Raw genomic sequence first — 26,760 nt, 5'->3', positions numbered from 1 at the left:
CAGAATGTGAAATGGTCTCTAGAATTTTAAAAGGAATATCTCCTGCGTACCGCTCCTATCTTTCCTTAACCCGTTGCCCTACTACCTTTCAAGAATTGGAAGAGGCCTGTTCCTTTGCTGAAGATGTCAAACATGGGGATGCCTCCAGACCTGTGAATTTCCCTCCCCCTACTACTACCAATTGTCCCGTTCTTCCGTCAACACCTAAAGTTGTGAATGCCCGTAAATGTTACAACTGTGGGTCCCGAAATCATCTAAGAAATTCCTGCCCTGACGTTAGACGTGGTCCAGGCGCTTGCTATTCCTGTGGCTCTAGACAGCATGTTAAAAGAAATTGCCCCTTGGTAGACAGAAATGGTACTCAATGACTAGAAAGGGAAAGGGCAAAGTCTGCCAATTCTAAGTTTGTAAGCCCTGAATCTCGTAAGAAACCGGTGTGTCCCCCTAGGTGCAATAGTATTTCTGCTCATGCCCCCTCCTCTGGCACGTGCACATTTGTCGAAGTCAACAATGAACCCGTAGATGCCCTTCTTGATACTGGAAGCGCAGTATGCTTGATGAATTATGCCTGGTATTGTCAAAAGAAATCCTCGTGTAAACTTCCGGAAATAAAACCCACTAACTTAAGATGCGTTTCGGCTAATTGTCAGTTCTTAAATATTTTGGGGACTGTGAAGGTCAAGTTGAGGATTGGGAATTTCACTTGGAAGATCAAGTGTTTGGTGACATCCAATTTATCATGTAACATTATTCTGGGTACCAATTTTCTATCTTGGGCTGGTGTCGTTTTGGATCCTCAGTGTCGAAATTTCTTTTTTAAATTTTCTCCTGACCTGAAATTTGAATTGATTAACGTTCCCTTGAAATTGCCTAAAGTTTTGTGTGTGGGCTACCCTGAGTCAGATGAGTCTAGTGACATCGATCGGCTTGACCTGAATCATTTAGGAGATGCCGAAGCACAGCAAGTTCGTGATCTTTGCAGGGAATTTCCCGATGTGTTCACTAGCAAGTTAGGCTTGACCAACGTACTCGAGTATGACATTGAGTTGTCGGACCTGCAGCCTGTTCGATCCCCTCCTTATCGCCTTTCCCCACCTCGTATGTTGGAATTAAAGAAAATCATTGAGCAAATGGAAAGAGACGGAGTGATCAGACCTTCGACTTCCCCGTATGCGTCCCCTGTGTTCTTGGTACCCAAACCTTCTGGTGGTTATCGCGCTGTGATTGATTATAGGGCTCTAAATAGTAAGATTGTACTCCAATCTATTCCCCTACCCGACCTTCATACTTGTTTTGGATGGTTCTCAGGTGCAAAATTTTTCACTGTCCTGGATTTGAACCAGGCTTATTACCAAGTGCCCTTATCGAAGAGATCAATTCCCCTCACTGCCTTCATCACCGACTGGAACTTGTATGAGTTCCTCAGACTCCCGTTCGGGCTCAGCTGTGGAGCAGCTGTGTTGTCAAGGTTGTTAAATTCCATTCTCTCTGATATTAAGTTCAGCTATGTCTTTAATTACCTGGACGATTTATTAATTTATTCGAAGACCTTCGAGGAACATATGGTGCACGTTAGGGAAGTATTGCTACGGTTAAGGAAAGCCGGCCTTACAGTGAAGTTATCAAAGGTAGCTTTCGCCAGACCCAACATGTCTTTCTTGGGACATGTAGTTTCTTCTGAAGGCGTTTCCATAGATCATTCCAGAACTCAAGCCATTAGGGATTTTCCACCTCCCAAAGATGTCAAGGGCGTTGCTCGATTCATTGGTATGGTCAATTTCTTTAGAAAATTCATCCCTAACTTTGCTGAAGTGGCTGCCCCGTTGAACGACCTTAGGAAAAAGAATGTAAAATTTACTTGGGGTAAAGCCCAGGAGGAAGCTTTTAATTCATTGAAGGTCGCACTGATTAATGCACCTTTGTTAGCTATTCCCGATTTCGAGAAACGTTTCATTGTCCAAACTGATGCCTCTGGGCGTGCTATTGCTGGCGTTCTGTTACAAGAACATGAAGATGGGCGTAGGCCCGTGGCCTACGTATCTAGGGTCCTCAATGATCTGGAGTCTAAGTACTCCATTTATGAACTAGAGTGTCTAGCTGTGCTGTTTGCTCTGGAAAAATTTCGATCATTCATTGAACACGTCAACTTTGATCTGGAAACCGACAATCAGGCTCTTTCTTGGGTGTTGAACCGACCCAAAAGGACCGGTAGGATAACTAGATGGGCATTACGGATCTCATCATTTAATTTCAATGTTCGCCACATTCGTGGGTCTGAGAACGTCATCGCCGATGGCTTGAGCAGGATGTTTGAAGGTCACCCTTGTGCGGAAGCCAACCCATGTGTCGATGAGCTTGCTGTCAATACGGTGGGAGTTAGTGCCATCCTCACCGATTCCCCATTGCTATATCAAGAAATTGGAGATCATCAAAAAACTGATCCGGATCTGAAAAGGATCATTGATACAATCAGTAGCGGGATCGAAGTGAAACCTTACTCCTTATCTAAGGGTGTTCTCTGTTGTAAGGGTCGCAAGGACCATAATTCCAAAATTGTCGTTCCTAAGGTTCTGGTACCGGTCATTTTCAAGTATTACCACTGTTCACCCCTTGGCGGTCATCTAGGAAATTTCAAAACTCGTTTGAAAATCAGGCAATTCTTTGTTTGGAAGAAAATGGATAGTGATATCAGGAACATGGTCAAATCTTGTAAATCTTGCGCCATCAGCAAACCCAATTTGAATAACCGAGTGGGATTATTGTCTTCATCACAAGCTTCGCGCCCCATGGAACGACTGTTCATAGATTTCGTAGGACCCCTCCCCCGATCTTCCTTGGGAAACACCCACATTTTTGTCTGTATAGATGCCTTCTCCCGGTTCTGTTGGATCTTTCCCACCAGGTCCACTAATTCACGTACCTCTATCTCCTGTCTAAATTCCATCTTTGCATCCTTTGGTCCACCTAAGTTCTTAGTATCTGACAACGCTAGTTCTTTCACCAGTAACTCCTTCAAGAGGTATCTGTTTGAGTTGGGCATTTCACATGTCACCACTATTCCATACTATCCAAATCCTTCTTATGCAGAGAGGTTGAATCGGAACTTAAAATCTGCGTTGATAGCGTATCATCATGACAACCAGTCCAAATGGGACTCCTGTCTGCATTGGTTGGCCCATGCTTTCAATTCCGCTACTCATGAGTCCCATGGTAAGACGCCTATGTCTTTAATGTTTGGCTATACTCCGTACTCCCCTATGTCTAACCTGCTATGTATTGAGGATCTTCTCCCAGACCTATCTAGGCCTAATGATGTTCAAAAGATCTGGAACGAAGCAAAAAGGAATCTAGCTGTGTCATACGAAAAGGTCAAAAAGCAGTACGATAAAGGTAGGAAACCGTCAAAATTCAATGTTGGTGATCTCGTGTATGTTAAGTGCTACCCAATGAGTAAGGCCGTGAATAAGTTTTCGGCAAAACTTGCCCGTAGGTACCAAGGCCCGTGCACTGTGTTGCAGTTCTTGTCTCCCGTTTCTATTTTAGTAAGCGACCCTGTAGCAAAGCGTATTAGGCGCGTTCATGTTTCTCAAATTAAACCTGGTTGATCTGGTAAATTGTACCGCATCTTCCGCTGGATGGATGCACCTTTGGTAACTGACCTGTATCGTTAGTGAATTTAGCACGCATACTGTGGGATGGCGAGCGAGTCAATCTGGTCCTTTCTGTGCCTCGTGTTGGTGACTCTAATTTAGTACTTCTCGTATATTACTGTTTCTTGGTGTGGATCCTTGTAGTTAGAAATTGTCTTTCATTAATTGTCTTGTGATGGTGGTATTAATTAATACCTTGGAATTGATATCCTCGTTATCTAACCTTATGCTTATGTGGTGCGCTACCGAGGTTCCATTGGGGAAATCTGATGACATCTAACTTAAATTGTGCTTTGTTGTCCCTCTGTTTTCTCTAGGCTTATGTAATTTCAAAGTTTTGATTCTTATGTGGCTCCGCATCGGATTCCTTCCGCTGAACCCTTCGATCATCTTGTGACTTAATCATTGCTGAGCTATGGTGTGCCTGGGATGGAATGTAAGGGAGTGTGTCTGGTGCCTGAGTGTTTACCATTTTGTCATCCTTTCATTGTGTGCGTGTGTCTGAAGATGTGTGGTGCTCAGTCATGATTGGGTTGCTATTTGTGCCATTTTAGTATTGTACGATTTCTGATTGTGGTGTGTTTCGATCTATTGGTGTCGGAAAAGTTCCCTGCTTGCCTTCTGCATGGACTCCGTGTCTTAAAGGTGTTTCTGTTCCGGATACTGATGTTTGTATTCATCCATGATTGAGAGATCTGACACTCCTACCTTTGGGCACTCTTCGCGGCTGTTCTAAAGGTGGTTTTCTATGCGTGAACCCTCTATATTATTTTTCCTGTAATGGGTTTTTGGGCTGAATTTATCTTCCTAACCTTTTGGTTTTGGGGTTATGTAGAAAATCTGTCTCCGATTTTTCCTGTGGGCGTTCGGTTGGTGCGCTCCTGCCAGCATTATGGTTGTATCTCCTGTGTTGTAACTTGGTAATGTTGTTGTGAGTTGTTTGGATCCTTTTGAAATGTGGACCGTTAGTAACGTTGTGTAATTTTCCTTATCTACCGGTTGGCGTGTGGAGTTTTCGGTGGTACTGTCGGACTTCCTTCCTGAGGATATTTCTCCTTTTGTGCTTCTGTGGGATGGACCTAGTCCTTAATCTGTACCTGGTTTGCTGTTGTAATTTCTGCTTTGTATTGTGCTGTTGGGTTGTGGTCTGTGAGCACGCGTTGAGGATAGTTATCCTTTACCTCTCTATTGATAACCCGTGCTGCTAGCTTGTCATTATTTAGGTAATCGTGTTTGGATTACGTTGTTTGGCTGTCAAGACACCTTGGTTGGGATGCGATTTGTCCTTTAATTTACCTCTGTGTCACGGTAGATTTGGTTGTTGGTTTGGTATCCACTACTCCGAAGAAGCACACCTTCGGGTGGGCAATTCTTAGTTATCTCTTGGCTCTGGGATTTTCGACTTGTTCTTCCTCACGCTGAATTAGGTTTGTGGTTACTATTCTGTGCCACGTTGCCTCGTGCATTTAGTTTCGGTGGTTGTACCTTGATGTGGCCGTTGTGGATGACTGACTGATCGCGATTTTTCCATCTGGTAACCTATAGGAGTCTCCTGATTGCCCATCGAGGCTACTGTTGCCTGTCTTACCTATCTGTAACTCGTGTAGGTTCTGCGTCCCTTCTCCTTGATGGTTTTCCGTTGGTTTGTTCAAAATTAGGTTTCTATGCTTGAGTCCTTACCTGTGTTTGTGGGTGAACTAGGATAAGTTGCCGATCCCAGTGTGGTTTGTATTCTGGCTCTACCCCTCGTTCTTGACCCTTGGACCGATTGACGAGTTCGCCACTCTGTGGTTGTGTGTGTGTCACTTCAATATCTAAAAGTGTAATTTGATAGGTCATTCATGTGTCCTCTTAGTTTAACGTCTGGTATTCTAAACCATATGTTCCAAGGACGTCTATTCTTTGGAGTGGTCCTGTACCTTTACTTATATATTTTTCTTGTGGGTGATTTGTGCTTGAGTAATATTACTGATTTCCCTTCCGTTATGTTCTTGATCCTTAGGGATATCTGTCTTTGTCCTAGTTGGTATTATGTGTTGGATTGTACCCTATGTTTCTATGTGTTCTTGTTCATTGTTTCTCTACGTGTCTTGGCTAAGTGTCCTTCGTGGCAGTGTAACATGGTATATTTTATGTAGTTTCCCTTTGATTTCTTAATTGTTGTTGAATGGGCCCTCCTCTTCCTTCGGTACTATATTGGACCAAGTGGAAAGCTCTGGGCTTCAGCTAGTTTGTTGGTAACTAGCCTATGTAAAGTTAATTGGCGGATCTGTGGATCCTGTAACTGAAAACTCACCTACTTTAATTTCCTGATTTGCTTTTGTTCCTCCCTCTTCTTGTGGTTTTGCCCCCATTCGGGTTTTCCGGTGCGTTTCATTTCCCCTGTAGTCTCCCTTTGCAACACAAGATCATGCGTTTCCTTAATATCAAAGGAGACTTGTAAAGGTATTCATGCATTAAAAATTAATTTACCACCGTGCTTGAGAAAATAACCTGGATGTGTGGACTTATAATCATGTGGTTTTGGTTTAATTTTGGTCAGTATATCTGTGATTAGTGTGAGAGTTGCCAAACCTCAAGGTGAACTGCGTCATGTGTCATAAACTATATCATTGTGTGATGCATTGAAACAATGTGTATTAGGTGAACTTGAAACTTTGGTGAACTCTGGTCATTGTGCTCTCTATTTGATGACAAACATTACTCTGGTGATTTTCTGAGTGCTCGGTTAACATTTCTGGACACTGATGTTGATCGCACCCGCCAATTATTTCTAAAAACTATGTGATATGGAACTGTGTCTTGGACTATTAACCTGGTCATGTGAACTCCTAACTAAAATTAGTTTATCTTGGTGGTCGTTTTCTGTTGGACAACTTCGCCCAAATTTTGTATATGTGTGACCACCACATCATTGATGGCATATGCATGTGATTTTGTCGTCGATTCGGGGCGGGAGGGCTGAGACAATATTAAATAATGTGAGCCTCCCCATTATAACCATTTTGAACTGGCCCTGCGGCCTAGAATAATTTGTGTCAAACGGCTTACGCCAGTATACCTTTTTTTAAAGTTACTGTAGTCAGCGGGCCATTGTCTGGTCTTGTGATTGGTTGCGCATTACTGCGCATGCGCCTGCCGGTCGACTACCAGGCAAAACTGGCCTGCTTCCAGCTGGCCGACGCGACACTCAGTTCGCTTGAGGCAGCCATGTTGTGCTGGTGTGTATTTGTGTCCGGCGTCATGGAGTGTTGGAGTACCAAGAAACCACCGTAAATTGTATGTTAACGGGGATTTTCCCCAGGTAAACTAGTTGAAGACCTCCTGCCTTTTCTTCTGAGCGTTTTTTGGATTTATTTTTCGTCTGGATACTTCACAACGAGGTCTGGATCCCGGTGGCTTGACTGTATTTCTTCGTCAACAATGTCAAGTTTAAAATTCTTCTCATTTCTTCATCACCGAAGGTATGTACCAGTGTTTGGCACACTTTAAACGTCGTCCTGAAGAGGATTTTGATATTTTCGAAGATTTCTGGAAAAATAATAATAATAATAATAATAATAATAATAATAAATATTTGGACTTCGCCGTTAAATTTATTCCTATTTGCGTGTGTGGTATCGAAAATCTGGAGAACTGTTTCGGCAACTAATCACAGTAATGTGGAAGGTTCACCATGAACTAAATTGGAATTATTAATTTAAAATTTTACTGATCTACTTTGGCATTTTAAATTGTAACTTTCCTTGTAAACCAAGGTACAGTCTCCAAGGTACCGAACCTTACCTCTTTCGGCTTTCTGTTTGCTTTCCTGTGTTTTGTTTTCTAATTCGTTCGGTATGTTTTCTTCCCCCCCCCCTTCTGGGGTTTGGGTGAATTTTATCATTTTCTCTGGCCTGTTTTTCCTCCGTGTTTTAGGAGGCCTTGCTTGTTTCTTGTGGTTACCTTGGCGACGGTTCGTGTGTGGATTGTTGTCGGGTGAATTGTTGTCTGGCGTGTTGAGCCTGTGTGGATCTTGAATTATATATATTTCGGGATTGAGTGTATCGTTTACTGTTTAAATTAATTTATTTATTTTCTCCTCCTTATATGTTGTGTTACCATTTCCTTGCCCCGCGTGAGGAGGTATTTTTACGTAAAATTCTGTTTGCCGTGGAAACTGTCCTTGGTGTAAACTGAACGTTTTCAAATCTGGTAATTATTAGAAGCGACCGCGTTGAAGATCCAGTTTATTGAATAATTGTTAACTTAGTTTTTTTATTAAATAACTATCCGTGATCGATCACATTTTATTTCAAGTTGTACTTATGTAAGAGAGTCTATTGGTTTTCGTTGTTTTCTGATTACATTTTATTTGGTACGGAGGTCACCCCTTTCCTTCTTTGTTGTTTTCATAAAGCTCCCCATTTATTATCTGTTAAAGAGTATTTATTTTTCATTAATTGTTATTTAGTAACGAATTAATTTTCTTTAAAACCCCACCTGGGTATATTCTAATTTATTTTACTTATTGTTAATTTCCTTTTCCATTTTTCAACCTTATGTTGATTTTATTTACATTTTGCCATTATGTTTTAAAAATAAACTTAGGCCTTATCATCTTAATAACTTGGTTTGTTACTTACTATTTGCCCTTCCATTAAATTTTTTTTTTACTTCATGTAAATGCTGGTTTTCATTCGCCACGTTCGGTGGAGCACTGCCATTGATTTTCTTGTGCATTAATTTCCACGGCCTTTAGTTGTCTTCCTCGCTGCTCCCGGTAAGTTATTTCTATGATTTCTTGTTTTTAAATTGTGCTTGAACTTCGGTGTTTTTCTTCTTGTGCCCATCTTCTTCCTCGTGTTCGCTATTACTCCCATTTTGGGGCGGACACGCTAACAACCTTCTCACCAGGGTCTCTATCTCTCTCCCTCTCTCTCTCTCTCTCCGTCCTTTTTTTCTCTCTCTCTTTTTCTCTCTCCCTGGTGGATAAGGTTTTTCACCTCATCACCCCTAGGTGGTACCGGGGTCCTAGAGGGTGGTGAGCGGTGAGAACTTTCTTAGCTCTAAGTGGTAATAATTTAAGCATCCGATACGATACATTATCAGGACCGGGAGATGAAGTCGAACAAGATTGGAAAACTGCTTCTAATTCCTGGTGGTCGCACGGCTGTAATAACACGGAAAATGTGTCTCGTGCGTGACTTGTGAGTTGACATACTGGGATACTACATAATCTGGAGTCTCACGGACAAGAAAATCTGATAACACCTGGCGTTGTATTGTCATGGAAGGGGAATGTTGCGTAACTCTTGTGAGCGCCCGGATAGCATTCCACAAATTTGTGATAGATACTTGACGAGTAAGGGAAGATACAAACTCTCGCCAAGCTAAACGACGTTTTGTGTGCAAAATTTTTCGAGTGTGTGCTATATGATGCTTGAGCCTGAATCAGGTGTGGAGTGTTGCCTATATTGATGGAACAAACGCTTACGAGTTTGTATCAGTAAATGGCATTCCTCGTCCCACCATTTAACTTTCGGAGGGCGCCTATAAGTTGGAGTGGGCGTTGCTATTATGGGGTGATAGAAATTAATATAATCTTTTAGAATTTGAAGTAACGATTGATAAGAGAAAACGTTGTCAGGTATTCGTCGTAAATTATTCTCAAGATATGCGGTATATAATTGCGGTTTAAATCTCCGTAACGCACGAACAGCTTTATTGTCAAATGAATGCGCAGGTGCGGAAATAGGTCGGCCTACACCATATGAAATAACAATGGGGATCACTTGAGTAAGTGTCGCCTAAAGTGTGCCATGTGGTGATAGACAACATACTTCGCTTACATAAAGTTAGATCCACTGCCCTGGGAGGAGCGGAAGGCACAGTAAGCCGCGTAGGGGAACCATCATTCAAAATTGCAATAGAATGCTTGTTTACGGCATTGAGGAAATATTTACCTTGAGGCGTGTCCATATTTCCTCCCCACATCGTTTGGTGAATATTATAGTCCCCAAAAATTAAAAAAAAATATGGTTCTGTGGTAAATTGCTGAAAAGATTCCATTGCCTTTCAGTAATGGAAACGTCTGGTGGACAATAAATATTCACAAGCAGGATGTGCTTATAATATATTCCTATAACATACGTAGAGGGTATTGCCTGGATATTCGAATTAAGTCTACGGTATATGTCAGGGAAGAGTGAACCAAAAAGGCAACTTCTCCATATCCTGGTCCGTCGTTACGAATAACATTATAATTAGGATGCGTGATGCGGTGCGCAGGGTCAAACCAAGTTTCTTGTATTGCTAAAAAATGCGGTACGGTTTCCTGAATCAATTTAAAGAACTCATGACGTTTATTCGTGAGACTTCTAGAGTTCCATTGCGTGATTCTGATCATAGAACTGTATGAAATTGTAAACCTCGTCCCTTAACTGATATATATTATGAGCTATTGCTGGGTTATCACCCAATAATTGCACCAATTGCTTGATAGATTGGTAAATACCACTTTGTAGGTGTTCTCTTTGTCTTTAAAACGAAGATATCGGTTGCGTCATAGAGGCGCTACTAGTGGAGGCAGGCACGTCTGTGGAAGCCTCGATCCTCTGGCTAGGACTATTAGATAAAGTTGCCACTCGTGAAGTATCCATCCCCATACTAGGGGTAGCTCGAATCAAATTATAATAACCATCCCGATCATATCCCGGGGCGGGCACAGGTCGAGGTGACTGCAATTACTTGCGTACATTTTCTCTTTCGTGGATTCTCCGGTGTAGGAGTCGGCGCCTCCCTGGTTAATGGGGGAAAATTTTGTGAATTGTCATAAGTATTGTATTCAACAGGCTGGACTTCCTTCACAGCGTCATTGGACGATACGTTATTAGTGCTCATGATCTTTTTAATACGTACTTGCTGCTGGTGTGCTGGGCATTCAGGTGCCCCGGTTAAATGGGTTCTCTGACAATGAACGCATTGAAGAAATGTTTCTGTACAATTCGCCGTGCTGTGGTGCAGGGCGCAACGCCCACACCTTGGACTTGTCGCCCTACAATGTTTATCCACGTGTCCATATCTTTGGCATTTTTTACAAATGATAGGGGCAAAAACATACGGTTCAACTTCTAAATGTACCTGATACAGTGGCACATACTGAGGAAGTTTCTGTGCCCTAAAGACAACTTTAATAGATCCCGTTGGGACATACTGGTTTCCCTCTTGGCTAACAATCCTACGATTCAAACGTTGAACTGATTTTATAGTTGCCGTAGACTTTAAATGTTGTAATATAGTAGCATCAGTTAGGGTTTTTTCTACTCCCCTTATAAGACCTACGCGTAATACATTGGAACTGGGTATGTACGCCCGGAGTTTAAACTCAGCTAATAAGGGATGCTTCAGGAATGAATTCGCTTGGACGGCATATCCAAATTCAAGTTGTACTCTGTTTCTACCCTTTCGTGTCACAGATTTGATTCCCGGGATATTATGCTCATAAAAAGTTCTACCCAAGGTCATGAGATGCATATAACCAACCTTTTTTGATGCGGTTGACTCCACGAACATAATAAATGGGCCATAATGTGTACTAGGGTAAAATTCCTGTGGCTCAGCCTTCGGAACCTGATCACCAATTTCTTTATCCGCACACTTATCTTGCCTATCAGCATTATTCACTTTTCCCCTATTTTCACTTAAGTTATCTTCCGTATCTTGCTCCATTTGAACTGTTTCTTCACGCTCGACTATTAACTTTGAGGGGTCAGGAGCCTCCTCACCTCCACTGCTCGCCGCCATAGCCTACGAGTTACACTCGTACTATCACACTTCAAGGACGTCCACGGTACCTCGTCACAGCGATTATCCACTCGACCACACTCTATCACTGCTAAGAGTGAACTAGCCATCTACATTTAAAGCCGGAAGTTACGCTTGGCAACGCTGTACCTATCTGTGAAGCGGAGGCCGAGAGAAAAGGGGGCGTGTCCGACTCGGAATAATTTCACACCAATTCACTACATTTAGACCAACACGATGATTATAATAAATGCACACTCTTCGTAAAATGATACTAAGAAACTCACACATCAGCGAATGCACATTTTACATGAATAAAAACAAAAACTTTAAGAACAGTATCCACAAGCCCAAATTATTTTGGAGCGTTGACAGCTTCCTCCACTTAATGTTTTTGTTGCTAATTTGCTTTACGTCGCACCGACACAGATAGGTTTTATGGCGACGATGAGACAGGAAAGTACTAGGAATGGGAAGGAAGCGGCCGTGGCCTTAATTAAGATACAGCCCCACCATTTTCCTGGTGTGAAAATGGGAAACCACGGAAAACCATCTTCAGGACTGCCGACAGTGGGGTTCGAACCCACTATATCCCGATTACTGGATACTGGCCGCACTTAACCGACTGCAGCTATCGAGCTCGGTGTTAATATTTTTATCCTCACTGATGATATAACTCGTGTTCTTCATCTGCTTTCTATAATTATTTAAGACGACATTGGAAAATGTAGACAACAAACAATCTATCAGAGCATTATTGTCACGTCCACAATGAGAGCATTTAAACCAGAACTATTAATTTTCAACTCTTCCTAAAGCAGCTCTGGATAGAGATAAGATAATTTTTTTTTCACAATCCAGGTACCTAGTCTTGAGATACCAACAAGGTGAATATTCCTGTCACTGTTATTCAGACACACACAACACAATCTGATGGCACCACTAACCCACCTCTTCGAGTTCTTCAAAATAAGGTTCATCTATTTCATTACTCTGCAGGAGACCTAAACATTTGTCACAGTTTATCCTTCTGGTCATTGTTCTTACTGCGTGCCCAGAAATGTCTTGTTACGTGTTGGCGGGGTAAATAAGTAAATAAATGAGTACAGAGCCTGGTAGCGTCCTATTTCTAAGATTTATTAACTAAGCACTACAATTACAGATTTACACACACACAGACGATAGCCGAGATTACAACTTACACACGTACACGGTTAAAAACTCTTACGGTTCGCGCGCTCTCTCTTCCTCAGTTTCTCATGTTCCATCTAGAATGACACACACACACAGAGAGAGAGAGTGCGTCATCGATTATTTACACTACACTCACTCAGCTACTCAGTCATACTCGTTAGCGCTGTCACGGTCCACAGTCTACACGTCTGTCTCGCAGGTCGGGATAATATCCGCTGGTCACTCAATCCGTCGAAGCCCGTTCGCAGTCCGCATACGTCGGCACCCAGTGTTCCCTTCGCGCTGCTCCAGAACACTCCAGGTTCTCCTCCAGTAGCTGCCCTCAAGGGACACATACACACGACATCAGGGAAACAGGAACGAGTCCTCGGCTCCAACAGGCAGATACTCCATCAGGCTGACATCTCAGCCCAGGCTATCACTGACTGCGCTCTTCGCTAACTCACACCAGCGCACTCAATCTCGCTCTCGCTCACTCACTCACTAACTAACTCTCACTCTCAGCAGGCAGGTCGTTCCTCTCTTATATACCTGCGCTGGCCCTTCTAGAATACTCTGGATGCTCGATAGATCGAGGAACCTCGCGAAATGGAAAACTGCAGATGAATCTTCCAGTCATTTTCGTAGTCCTCTGCAGAGGGACCGCGGGCGGAGGCGAGAAAGGCTGGCCTAGTACTTAAGTACTGTTCGTGATTGGCGCGGCTGAAGTAAGGGGGTGGGCAGAATACGGTGACGAGCCGGGCCCGCAGCAAGTTGGCATGGCGAACACTATAACCATTACATTGTCCCCTCCTTAAGGCTGCTCGTCCCGAGCTGCTCCACGATACCCTGCAATACGGTTTGTTCGGTTGGCCACCACCTTCCCTTAAGGCTGCTCGTTCCGAGCTGCTCCACGATACCCTGCAATACGGTTTGTTCGGTTGGCTACCACCTTCCCATGGGGGATCCGCTGGGTCCGGTCGACGGTGTCCTCGTTCCCGTTGATAACGATCAGCAAGTCTTTGCGTGGCAGCCGGAACTTCGGTGGTTTTCCTTGCCTCCACACCCACGTCCATTTTCAGGGCTTGAGCGCCTTCGTAGTCCTCTGGTGTGATGCCCGGAACTGGTTTGCTCGTCCCAGATTTAGCCCTTCTGAATTTCCTTCTCGTCCGGGGTGCAGAATTTGATGTTCGTACCGGCACGCAGCTTCGTACCGGAACAAGTGTCCTGGTCCTGGACCTTGGCGTCACCATGGGGTAACTCTTCCACAACCACGTCGCCTAGTCGCTCGATCTCGACGTCAATTATCCGTGGCGTTATATCTGTGTGCTGAGTCCTTTCCTGCAGCTGGACTCGATAGGTGGCCCTCGGTTGGTGGACACCGCAGCGTACGTCGAGCACTCCCACAACCTCCCCATAGGTCGAACTTGGCTGCGTACGTTGTACTGTCAACTTCTGTACAAGTAGTCCGGCGATCGGATATTCGGCACTCTTCTTGGACGTCGATCCGGTCTCGAAAAGGGTCCGGCATGTTCTCTTGGAAGTAATCCCGTCGTCCCGTATGGTTTCCACTTCACGATGGTGGAGCCGCCGTCGCTGCTAGCAGGATTCATGCGCGTCTCCACAACCATCGTTTTTGCACGCAGGGCACTCACTTCCACCGCTGGGCCTCTAACTCCGGACTCCACAACAGCGGGCATATTTTCGGACCGCATCTCGTCGAGTCCGTTGCTTTCCCGCACATCGTCACTGTCGACCACTTTTTCGAGAGAGCGCACTTCATTTTCCGACTTTAACTGCTCATTCTTCCGGTCACTTAAGTCTGTTTTCAGTTGGTCCATGTTAGGACTCCGTTCAGACCTTAGTTCACTAACGAGTTCGCAATAGCTAGAGAAGATTTTACTTTCAAGTTCACTAAACTTATTTAGAAAAATCTGGAGCTGTTCGGAATTCATTTCACTCGTAGAAATTTCTGCCGGCTACAAAATACGCTACCAGGTACTCGATTCTGACACCAGTTTTAACGTATGAGTTGTCCACCAGTTGATAACTATTGTCCATCCCACTTCTGACGCCAGTTGTTACGTGTTGGCGGGGTAGTATGATCAATTAACACTAGACTGGTAGCTTCAATACTAAGATTTATTACCTACGCACTAAACTACACAACACTACACACAACTTTTGCTCATAACACAAACTTACACAGTTCGCGCGCTCTCTCTCCCTAAGTTTCTCACTTGTTCTCACCCTACACAGTTTTTCACCCACACACAAGGTCCCACGTCACACGGCTACACTTTCTCTCCTTCGCCGACAGTCCGCACTGTAGCACACTAGTCCGATAACCACGGCAGTTCACATACTTCACTACACTGGCAGTCGCTCTCGACTGAACCACACCAACATCTAACTCGGTCTAACTCTCACTCTCTGCAGGCTTTCTTTCGGAGGGGGGGGGGGAGCGAAGCCCGTTCCCCCGCGTGACCATCGACTCAATCTACATGACCTCCGGCATGCTATTATTTCTAAGAAGAAGAGATAGCAGGGAGGAGTGGGAAGTGATACAAGGAGTATCTGCCGGTTTCCGAGTCAGACTCGCTACCACGGCAAGAATTTGTGTTAGATAAGGTGGTGTTGATGTCTGGTATTGAAGGGTCAAGGAAAAACCATATAGGCAGAAAGAAGAAAGAGCCTACATGTAAAACCTGACATCTTTTGATAGCACATGCGAGGATGTGGGCTGGGAAAAGACCAGCGGTTGTGTTAGTTAGGAACAGGTAACATGCACAAGTCATAAACCTATTCCTCGCCATTCCGTCTGCCAGGGCATCAGTCCGTCTGGGCACTGCTGTGACCAGCGTGGTCCTTGCCGGCTGCGGGGCCATGCGTCAAGTACCACTAGGGCCTGCCGCACGGCTCCACCTCTTTGGGGTACCTCGTACCCAGTCTCCGATCCCGGAGAATGAGACCAAGCCCGCCGAGGCGGGGACCTCCTGGAAGGGGGTGGGTCATGACGCCGGGCCTCCTTCCTCTCTGCCCGCGCCATGGCCCGGTAGACTGGGCAACTGAGGTGGGAGGCCGGGTAGCCCCCAACGCAATTGGCGCAAACAGGTGCCTCCTTAAGTGTTGCGCAGGCCGTGTAGTGGTGATCTCCACCACAGCGGTTGCACCTCACTTGGAGCCCACGGCTGACCTGACGGTGGCCCCACCTCAGACAGCGGAAACACTGCAAGAGCTGTTGAGGGGGACGTTTCACTCTCACCTGACTGTCGCTACCCGCTGAGGTCTTCTCCTGATTGGCTCCTCGGTAGACTTCTGTCCTGGGAGCAGTCCTAGGTTGTGGCTGGGCGGCCCTCTTCTGATGGGCCTGGCTGACGCCACCCGCTGAAGTTCTCTCCTGATTGGCTCCTCGGTAGACTGGTGTCCTGGGAGCAGTCCTGGGTTGCAGCTGGGCGGCCCTCTCCTGGTGGGCCGGCGTCGCCTTCTGCTTCCTGCTCCGGCGTCGTCTTCTTCTTCTTCCCGGGGGTTGCATCTTGGGAGGGGAAGAGGCCTCGTCCTGGTGGCCCTCCTCCCGGCCTGGTGACCCCGGGGTAGCTGGTGGCTCCACTCCGTCGCCGTCTTCTTCCTTCTACAGGCTGGCGGCGGCGACGTCGGTCGGTGCTAACACTCGACTGCGTTCCCTGTCCTGTGGGGCGCACATCGAGGTCTGCAGCACGACAGATATGCAGGCAGGCTGGACCTGGGCAGCAGCTTCAGAACGCCAGGGGGCGTCCTTCTCCACTGATGTGCTGCTCCTCACCATCACGGGCGCTTTCCTCGTTTGCGCCCTGGTAACAGGCCCTTCCTGGTAGGCCTGCGTCTGCGTCCACTTCATCCTGGTAGGTGGTCGACGATCCTGGTTGGCGGCCTTGTTGGTCCGCGTGTACTTCGTAAAGTACAGCTTTCCAACTGGGGTCGCACCGTCGCGGCGCTCGGGAGCGCCGCCGTCGTCTTCCTCTGATCTCGGCTCCGTCTGGGTGGCTGCCTCCTGGTAGCCTGAGACGTCCAGGTGCTCCCTGAGTCCTGGTAGCCGGGCAACCTGGAAATGCTGGATAGACCTTGAGGCGGTTTGTGTCCTTAGGGCGGATGATGATCGCCAGAAAGGGATCACTTCGCCGATGATCTCGTAGGCCGTCTCTCCGATTGACTCCGCAATGTTCTCGAGGAGTTCGAGTATGCAGAGCATCTCTAGGTGTGCTACCCCCGCCGGTCGAACACCACCAGCGCCGGAAGTGCAAGGTCGGGGAAAGCTACCCAATACTTCTAGACAGGCTCTCATCGATTCACGTATCTACTTATTCGGCAAACACACATCAGACTACATCATTTTGGAGTTCGGGTAATCCTGTCGGAGCTCCGAAAAGAGTTCTGGATCCTTAGAGCTCGTCAAACGATTAAGAGGGTCTTGCACGCCTGCCTCCCATGCAGAATTATGAAGAACCCTAGAGGGCAGCAAATCGAAGCTCCACTACCTGCGGATAGAGTGAGACCGTCGAAACCCTTTGCAATTACCGGGATAGACTTCGCCGGTCCCCTCTATATCAAAATAGGCATGACGATGGAAAAGGCTTACATAGCGCTATTCACTTGTGCTGTTACACGCGCGGTGCATTTAGAATTATGTTCCAGTATGACCACTGACACAGTCCTTATGGCCCTTCAAAGGTTTGCTGGTAGGCGTGGACTGCCACATACTATATATACAGACAACGCAAGGACATTTCAGGCCACCAATTCAGAACTGTCGGAACTTTGGAAGGCACTGTCTTCTTCGGAGACCCATCGATTCCTCGCCAAAGACGGTATAACTTGGAAGTTCATCGCCCCACGGGCAGCTTCGTGGGGAGGATGGTGGGAGAGAATGGTAGGCACAGTTAAGCGATGCCTAAGAAAGGTGCTGGGACTATCAAGACTTACAGAAGAACAGCTTAACACCACTCTAGTCAATATTGAAGCTGCGATAAATTCAAGACCGATCTCCCATGGAGATGACACTGAACCCCTGACGCCGGCACACTTTCTTGTTGGTGAAGGACTCATGACCGTGCCAACAGGACCAGAACCGACTACCAGACTTGCCTTGACAAGAGAATTCAGGCTGAGACAAAAACTTTCAGATGACTTTTGGAGAAGATGGACCAAGGAGTACCTCTTAGAACTCAAGAGCTTTCATGAAGCTCGAGGTGTGTCTGGGAGATCCATTGAGTTTAGACCCGGAGATCTGGCGTTGATTCAAGAAGATGGACGACCACGCCAATTGTGGAAAAGGGCAAGAATAGAGAGGTTACTAGAAGGAAGGAACCAGAAGATAAAGACTGTGATTCTTCGAACCCCATAGGGACATAAAATTGCCCGAACAATTCAGCTGGTCATCCCCATAGAGGTTGACCAGGGTGGGGAGAATGTTGGGAAATGACAGACACTACTCAAGATCATTCTTAGGACTGTGCTATGTTTTATATCTTTATTTAATATCATTGTGTCATAAGTGTTATATCTTAGGTTTTTAGATTTTTTGATAACAATAATAAATAGAAAAGAAACGAGACTAGTATGTTTACTTGACTGTTCTTCCAATATCACGATAACCTGTATTCCATTAGTTCGGTTCCGTTTTCAGTTCTGAGTTCATTTTTACGTATCCGGTCTTCATCGCAGTGGTATCGGGCCCAGTTGCGCTTGTGTTGGTTGCGCGTGCGTATTAAATCTTTAATGTGGGCCGGTATTTCGATGTTAGTGTGTTGGTTAGGTTTGTGTACCGGGATACTCGCAGTTGTGGCTGCCTGGATCGCATTTATGAGTGTCTTTAAGAATGTATCCGTTTGGGCTGGGTTAACTATTTGTATGTCTTCGGTCCCTTGTAGGAGTGAATCCAGTTTTCTTTCGAATTTACGCCATTTGGCTGCTTTATAGTTGAGTTGGCGCTTGGGGTTATCATCATATTCCTCTGATTTCGCTTCCAGTGTAAGTATCACTGGTTGATGCCTCGACCCTAGGTCGTTTATGACTTTTATGCTGTGTCTTTGAGGACTATGTCGCAGTAGGTCTATGTCTAGTATATCGTCGACCTGATCGTTTGGCGCTAAGAACGTGGGTTCACTGGGAGCTGTTACCACATAGTACTGGGATAGCATGTGGTACAGCCTTGTGCCGTCTGCGTTAGGTCTCAGGCATCCCCAACTGGCGTGTTTCGACTTTAGGTATCCTCCTAGGATCGTGTTTCGATTTAGCCTCAGTACCGATTCAATGTCTTGTGAGTTAAGGCATCTAGCTCTGGTGTATGCCGATATGACATTGACGAGTGTTCCTCGCACTGCCATGGCAATTACGCATGCCTCCAGCTCGACCAGTTCTGGTAAGTCTAGTTCCACATGTTTAATGTCCTTCCTTACCAGAACTGCCACCCCTCCGACTCTGTTAGCCTTGTCGCTTCTGTGTAATTTATAGCCTTTCATGGTGAACATCTTCCCCGGTGGGAGGAAGGTTTCTGTTAGGAGAGCTACGTGTATAGTGTTCGCGGCTTGGAAGGCTTCGAGTTCGTATTTTCTAGACCTGACGCCCTGGAAGTTCCATATTAGAACTCGAAGCTCCTGCGTGTTTTTGTTATTATTATTATTATTATTATTATTATTATTATTATTATTATTATTATTATTATTATTATTATTATTATTGTTGTTGTTGTTACGGAGATACCCGTGGAATGCAGAGGTGAAAGAAGGTGCGAGCTGGAATGGGTCTATCCACAAAGCCGAGATGTGAATTAAAATTTTATTCAAGGTTATATTTTCGAAAATAGCAAAACTTAACAATTTTGACATAGAATTTGAAAATTTAACAAGTAACAAGTCAACAAGTAACTGACACTCAGGTACAAGACCAGGAAAAGCCAAGATTTAGAGACAATTTAACAAGCTGGGCTTCAAGCCCCAAGTTTAAAATTTCCTGAGCTCTCAGCTCACAAACACATATTACCAAAGGGCAGAAATCCCCTAATCACATGGAGCACTTGCTCCCAACTAGCAATGTCAAGCCTCCTAGAGGCACATTTCCAATACATAAAAGAGCTGACCCGCTCTCAGTTTTCCAAGCCTATTAAAGGCATACCATACCTTACAATCACTTGCCATCAAGGCACAAATTACACCACTGAAACGGGAGTATCTTGTACCTAATCTACTGGGCCTTAACAGAAAAAGAATAGGTTAAGTAAATGGCCCAAAATACAAAATGAATGGAGGCGTATACTTGCACTCCTGTATGAAACTTCTTAAAATTAAGAGGCCCAAGGCCGATGGAACAGGGGCTATTCCCAAACTATGGAGGTGACTCGTAGACAGAATAAATTTAACACATTAAGGAAGAGTAGAAAATCGGTTACGAAAACGTAATCACCTCAAATCAAAATGAAGGGGAGCTCGAGAGGGTAAAGCAATCTCTATCCCCGATTTACAGTTAAAGATATATGAAGTTTTACAAAAGCGACGGCAAATTACATGGTTGAAGACAGGTTACATAGTAAAGGTTTCGGACCTTCCCCGCGGCATAAACTGCTGAGCTAGCAAGAAATAAAGATGTTAGGTGGCCATTACCTTATTGAAGAACTGCTGCCTAAAGAAAGAGGCGCTTCCCGCCTCTTGCTACACTTCCATACACTAAATTAAATGTTGATGAAGTGGCCGAGAGACAAGAAAATCAGCAGTTTTTATACCCTCGGAGAAGATTCGAGACCTTTCATGAATAATTAAGACACACCCACAGGCGTTTATTGGCTAAGGTTCACAGTCACACACAAAATCGAAGAAGAAAGACACGATTGGTCAAAAAATAATTACAGAAATAATTGATTGGCTAACTTCAAGCCTGGCGGAAAGAAAAGATTAATATTGCCAACCCACAAATGAAAGAACGAAATTTAGTAATAAGGAAACTTATGAGTACAAAATATCTTCAAAGAAGGTCCTTCACTTCGCACCAGGGTGCATGATCGTAGTTTATTTTGTAGAGACATATATAAGAGAATGTCCACACTTCTTGATCAATGGAAAACAAAACAAGTTGAAATCCACACAGTATTGACAACTTAGTAATCACAAAATTTATGGTAGTGACATCTACTGAGATACTTATGAGTTGCTATTTTTTTGCTATTTGCTTTACGTCGCACCGACACAGATATGTGTTATGGCGACGGTGGGACAGGAAAGGCCTAGGAAGTGGAAGGAAGCGGCCGTGGCCTTAATTAAGGTACAGCCCCGGCATTTGCCTGGTGTGCAGATGGGAAACCACGGAAAACAGTCTTCAGGGCTGCCGACAGTGGGGTTCGAACCCACTCTCTCCCGATTAGTGGATACTTATGAGTTGATCCAGTTTTTAAAGTTCAGGATTTCTCCAGTAGAGGAGGATTTATAGGCGCAAGATTTAAAACTGCGGCGTAGGGTGCAATTATTATTATTATTATTATTATTATTATTATTATTATTATTATTATTATTATTATTATTATTATTATTATTATTATTATTATTAAATCAAATCAAATCAAATCAAAATCTTTTTATTTGCAAATGAGGTGTCTACCTCGGTGGCAAATGGTACACTAAGATACATTATTGTCAAGCACTAAATTTTAAATTAACAAGAGAAGAAATTTTTTTAGAATACAATAATATACAATTTATGCTTACAATTTTTTTCTATTAAACAAACAGATCATCCTTAATAAATTTATATTGTTTACAAAATTCTACTTATAATATCTCCTATACTTACAAACATAGTCAACTCATATACAGTATGTGGAATTACTTCAAATAATACTATGCAACTGGTATAAGATTAAAATTTACATTGCATTTATTTACTTTTTTTACCCATTTTGGTACCTAAGTAGCATAACGACCTGCTGCGTCTTAACCAGAGCCCCATTTTGCCACCACTTTTCAGAGTTCCTGAAGGGCCTTCACAGCTACCGTAGCGGTCCCAGGGGCCTCGAAGTCCCCACTGTACTTCACCCCTACAGGCAGTCCCCTACTTAGGCTGTCCAAACTCCATGAACCAGGGGATGGAATTAATTTTATTATTATTATTATTATTATTATTATTATTATTATTATTATTATTATTATTATTATTATTATTATTGTTACGGACATATCCGTGGTAGGTAGAGGTGAAAGAAGGTGCGGGTGTGAATGGGTTTCAAGCTACGGAATTAACGTGCAATGTAAAATTAATTTAAAATTTAACTAGGTTATATTTTCTTTTCCAAAAACAAGAGATAACAATCATAACAGGTACAGAGTAGCAAAAATGTAGGTACAATATTACTGGATTCGGGCTCAGTGCCCTTACTTCATAACTCTTGGGCAATCAGCCCCGCCTTACTCCAAAAAAAAATTTTAGCCAAGGGGCAGAAAACCCCATTCATGCCCAGGAGCACTGGCTCCAAACATTACACATAAAGCCTGCACGAGGCATACAGAAACAAATTTCAAAGAGCGATCCGCTCTCAAAATTGTAAGCCTATCACAAGGCCACACCAAACTCTACCTTCAAGCTGTCCTCTAAGGACGTATTCACAGGGGTAAAATACCCAACCTACTGAGGTCTATTACATGAAAAGAAGGTTGATTACATGACCTCTAAAATAACAATTTGAGAGGAGGCGAACTTGCACTCCTAATACACTTTGTTTTTAAAACCTAATCTGGCTCAGGGCCACTAACGCAAGGGCTAATCCCATACTACAGAGGTGACTTAGAGAAGAACACTTTACATTACATAAACGAAGAATAGTTTGAGAAAATAAGTTCACCTCAAAACAAATGTGAGTGGGAGCTCGAGAGGGTTAGCACTCTCTATCCCAATATGTAGCTTTACAAGAAAAAGATGAAAAGAGTAATTACATTTTAGGAGAAGGTTACATGATGGAAATGCTTCGAACCCGCCGCGAGTGTTAAACTGCCGACCTAGCAAGAAAAGAAGTTATTAATAGGCCATTACCTGGTGTTGAACGGCTGAAGAAGAAAGAGGCGCTTCCCGCCTCCTGCTATGTACTTAATACACTGAAAGATGGAACAGAAGTGGCCCGGAGACCCCAAAATCAGCAGTTTAAATACTCTCGCGGAAGTTTCTAGGCGTTAGGGGAATGAAAACACCCGCCCACAATGTTTTTATTGGATAGGACCCCGCAACAGATACAAGTTGGGGGAAGATACACCAGATTGGTCAGAAATTACTAAAAGAAATTCGGGATTGGATAAATCTAAAACAAGGGGAAAAAGAGGGGTATACAGCCAACTTAAACATAACAGAAAGAAATTTAACAAGAAACAAACTTTTGAAATAAAAATTACTCCAACAAAATAGTTCTTTGACTCCGCACTAGGGTGCGCTATTGTTGATCTTCAGTAGTGTCCTCTAGAAGAGAAAGTTCACACTTCTTACTTCAAGCGAAACAAAAACACATCAAAAGTGACACAGTTCAAAAACTCAAAATTTTCCACGTGGTGACATCTTCTGAGAAAGTAGAGAATTAATAGAATAGATAAAGTTCAACCTTCCTCCAGAAGAGGAGTTTCAACTGGCGCAACTTTTAAATAAACGGTGTAGAGGTGTACCGCCCGGTACAGACCTCCCCCCCCCCAAAAGTTCCTCCAGGGGTGACACATGAAATCAGTTTGAAACAAAGTCCAAGTAATGATGTTGATACGAAGATAGATAGCAGAAGCATTTACAAGATTTCTTAATTCAGTTTCAAAATGTTGTTGTTACAGGTGAATGAAAGTCTTTATGTTTGTAGAATTTGAATTTCTGAAGATAAACTTTTAATACTTAAAGGTGAAGAAAAATTTTGCAATGTCCACCAAATATTGTTGTTGAATTCCCAAGTGTAGTTATTGCTTATGGTGACTGTCCATGTAGTTGATGTAGATTGAGTCGGATGGCCAGACCGGCCGTTGCAGCTTGCGTCCAACGGAGGCCGCTCGGACCCCTCAAGTACCCTGAGATACCGCTCGCCCGCACTATGAGGGGAGCAGAGGTGTTGAAGTACGCCGCGCCCGCGGTGAACAGATACAGGCTGCGGGCATGTAGCAGGTCGTGCGCCGCACATCAGCCTTGGCCGGGAGGAGAGCTCCGGCTCGCCGTGCACATGTCGTCCTCGCTGGAGAGGAGGGGGCCCATCCCCCTCCCCAGTCGCTGCACGGCGCTGCGCGGCTGCGGGGGCGCTGAAACATTAAAGCTAGGCGGCAGAATTGTGTTGGACTATCATCTTCTTTGAGGGTACAGACTTGTGGAGAGGTTGAGGGGCCAGCGGCGTGTAGATATCCATTGCATTTACTATTATGAAGCCACAGTGTAAGGTGGAGCAGGAGACGGGAGCGTGGTAATGGCCGTGGCAAGAACAGGATGGCAGTTTAACGGGTCGGGGCAGGTTTTACACAAGGCTTACATCTAAAACGAAAATATTACAGAAGGGGCAGAATGCCTTAAAAGTGAAACTCAAAAAAAAAAATAACCTTCATATCCTTTCAAAATAATATGAAGCAAGTTGACACAGAAATTACACCGGTTTCACCTGGGACAGGTGAACTCTAAATATCCTCTCGGTGGCTGGATTACTTAGCAATAAGGTAACCGGCGTAAGAAAATCGAGAATGATACAAGGCCCATGAAATCTGGGGGCAAGCTTGCCCGCGGGAACAAAATTTTTGACCATAACCTGGTCACCTACCTTCAAAGTGGTGGGTCTCCGTCCACGATCATACCTTTCCCTAACCTTTTCATGAGACACTTTAAGATTGGCTTTAGCCTTCTTCCAAAGATCTTTAATGTTATCCGGATCTATTGTCTCGGGTAGAATGTCATTCAAAGACCAGAGGTTAGAGAGCGGCGAGTTGGGAACAAACTTGAACATCAAAGAAGCTGGAGTAAACTTGTGAGATTCATGAACCGCCGAATTCAAAGCAAAAGCTATCCAATGCAGGGACGTGTCCCACCTGGAAGGATCTTCATGATGATAGGCAATGAGTGCGGACCTGAGATTACGGTTAACCCGTTCAGCCAGAGATGGTTGAGGGTAATAAGCAGAAGTAGTTACATGAGAGATGGACAAGTCAAAACAGAATTTACGAAATAAATTTGATGTGAACGCCTTAGCATTATCAGATACAATATATTGACACGGACCAAAAGAAGCAAAAATAGAATTTAAGCAAGTAATGGTTGACTGAGCGGTAGCCAGCTTAGTCGGAAATAACCAGGAAAATCTTGTAAAACCATCTACACACACAAAGATGAACTTGTTGGCATTGCCCTTTGACTGGGGGAAGGGTCCCACATAATCAATATACAGGCGTTCCATGGGGCGCGACGCTTGATGAGAAGACAAAAGGCCTACTTTAGTGGACATGGTGGGTTTACTGATCAAACAAGATTTACAAGCTTTTACGAGTTCCCGAATTTCACCGTCCATACCTTTCCATATGAACATTTCACGAATCTTTTCACGAGTTTTAAAGATTCCAAGATGCCCCCCCAATGGGGTCTCATGATAGTATTTGAAGATCATAGGTACAAGAACCGCTGGAACAACAACTTTCATCAACTTATCATGCCTCGAAGGGCAACATAGAACACCATTCCTCAGAACATAAGGGACAGCATGTTCCCCAGAAGAAAGGGTTTCCATTATCGGAGCCAGCGTAGGATCTTCACGTTGGTATTTCTCGATATCCCTAAAGAGCATGGGAGCATCGGTTAGGATGGCATTAACATCGGATAGTATGGACTCGGAAGGTGATGAACTGTCGACCGGTTCATGGGTCTCGACCTCGTTTGAAAACATACGGCTGAGTCCATCAGCCACAACATTTTCGGTACCTCTGATATGCCTGACATCGAATTGGAAGGCGGAAATACGGATGGCCCAACGGGCTATACGACCAGTACGACGCGGTCTACCTAAGACCCAGCTTAAGGCTTGGTTATCTGTCTCCAGGTCGAATTTGACATGTTCCAGATAGAGACGGAACTTTTCTAAGGCGAATAAGACTGCCAACCCTTCGAGCTCATAGATGGAATACTTGGCTTCTTGAGCCGATAGAGTCCTAGATGCATAGGCGATGGGACGCCTCCCTAGTTCAGTCTCTTGAAGAAGGACTGCAGCTACAGCTGACGACGACGCGTCCGTTTGGACGATGAATTTCTTCGAGAAATCAGGCATAGCCAGTACAGGGGCATTACAGAGAGCTAATTTAAGATCTTCGAAAGCGGCTTGTTGAGAAGGTCCCCACTCGAATTTGATGCCTTTCCTACGAAGAAGGTTTAAGGGCGCCGCTCTATTAGCGAAGTTAGGAATAAACTTCCTGAAGAAATTCACCATACCAATGAATCTAGCGATACCTTTGATGTCCTTAGGAGGTTTAAAATCACGGATGGCCTGTGTTCTAGAATGATCGACAGCTACCCCCTCGGGTGACACAATATGCCCTAGGAATGACATAGAGGGCTTAGCAAAGGCAACCTTGGACAACTTGACAGTTAACCCAGCCTTACGAAGGCGATTCAGAACTTCTCGCAGATGATCTAGATGTTCTTCAAAAGTCTCGGAAAATACGACGACATCATCCAAGTAGTGATATAAGTACTCAAATTTGATGTCGGAAAAGACCCTATCTAGTAGCCTAGTGAGCACAGCTGCCCCCGTGGGGAGCCCGAAAGGCACGCGGTTGTATTCGTATAAGTTCCAGTCCGTGGCAAACGCTGTAAGATGTTTAGACTCTTCGGCAAGGGGAATTTGATTATAGGCCTGATTCAAGTCCAAGATGGTGAAGAACTTGGCCTTACGAAACCATGAAAAGCAAGAATGAAGGTCGGGAAGGGGCACAGATTGCAACACCACCTTCCGATTGAGAGCCCTGTAATCAATGACAGGCCTGAAGCCTCCTTGGGGTTTCGGGACTAGAAAAATAGGCGAAGAATACGCTGACTTAGAGGGCCTAATAATACCATCCTTCAACATCTGATCGATGATTTCTTTCAGAGCCTTCATTTTAGGTGGAGATAGCCTATACGGTGGAAAACGGACAGGAATCGAATCCGTGAC

This window comes from Anabrus simplex, chromosome 1 (assembly GCF_040414725.1).
Source record: "Anabrus simplex isolate iqAnaSimp1 chromosome 1, ASM4041472v1, whole genome shotgun sequence".
In the NCBI taxonomy this organism is placed as follows: domain Eukaryota; kingdom Metazoa; phylum Arthropoda; class Insecta; order Orthoptera; family Tettigoniidae; genus Anabrus; species Anabrus simplex.
This window is presented reverse-complemented; position numbering follows the sequence as displayed.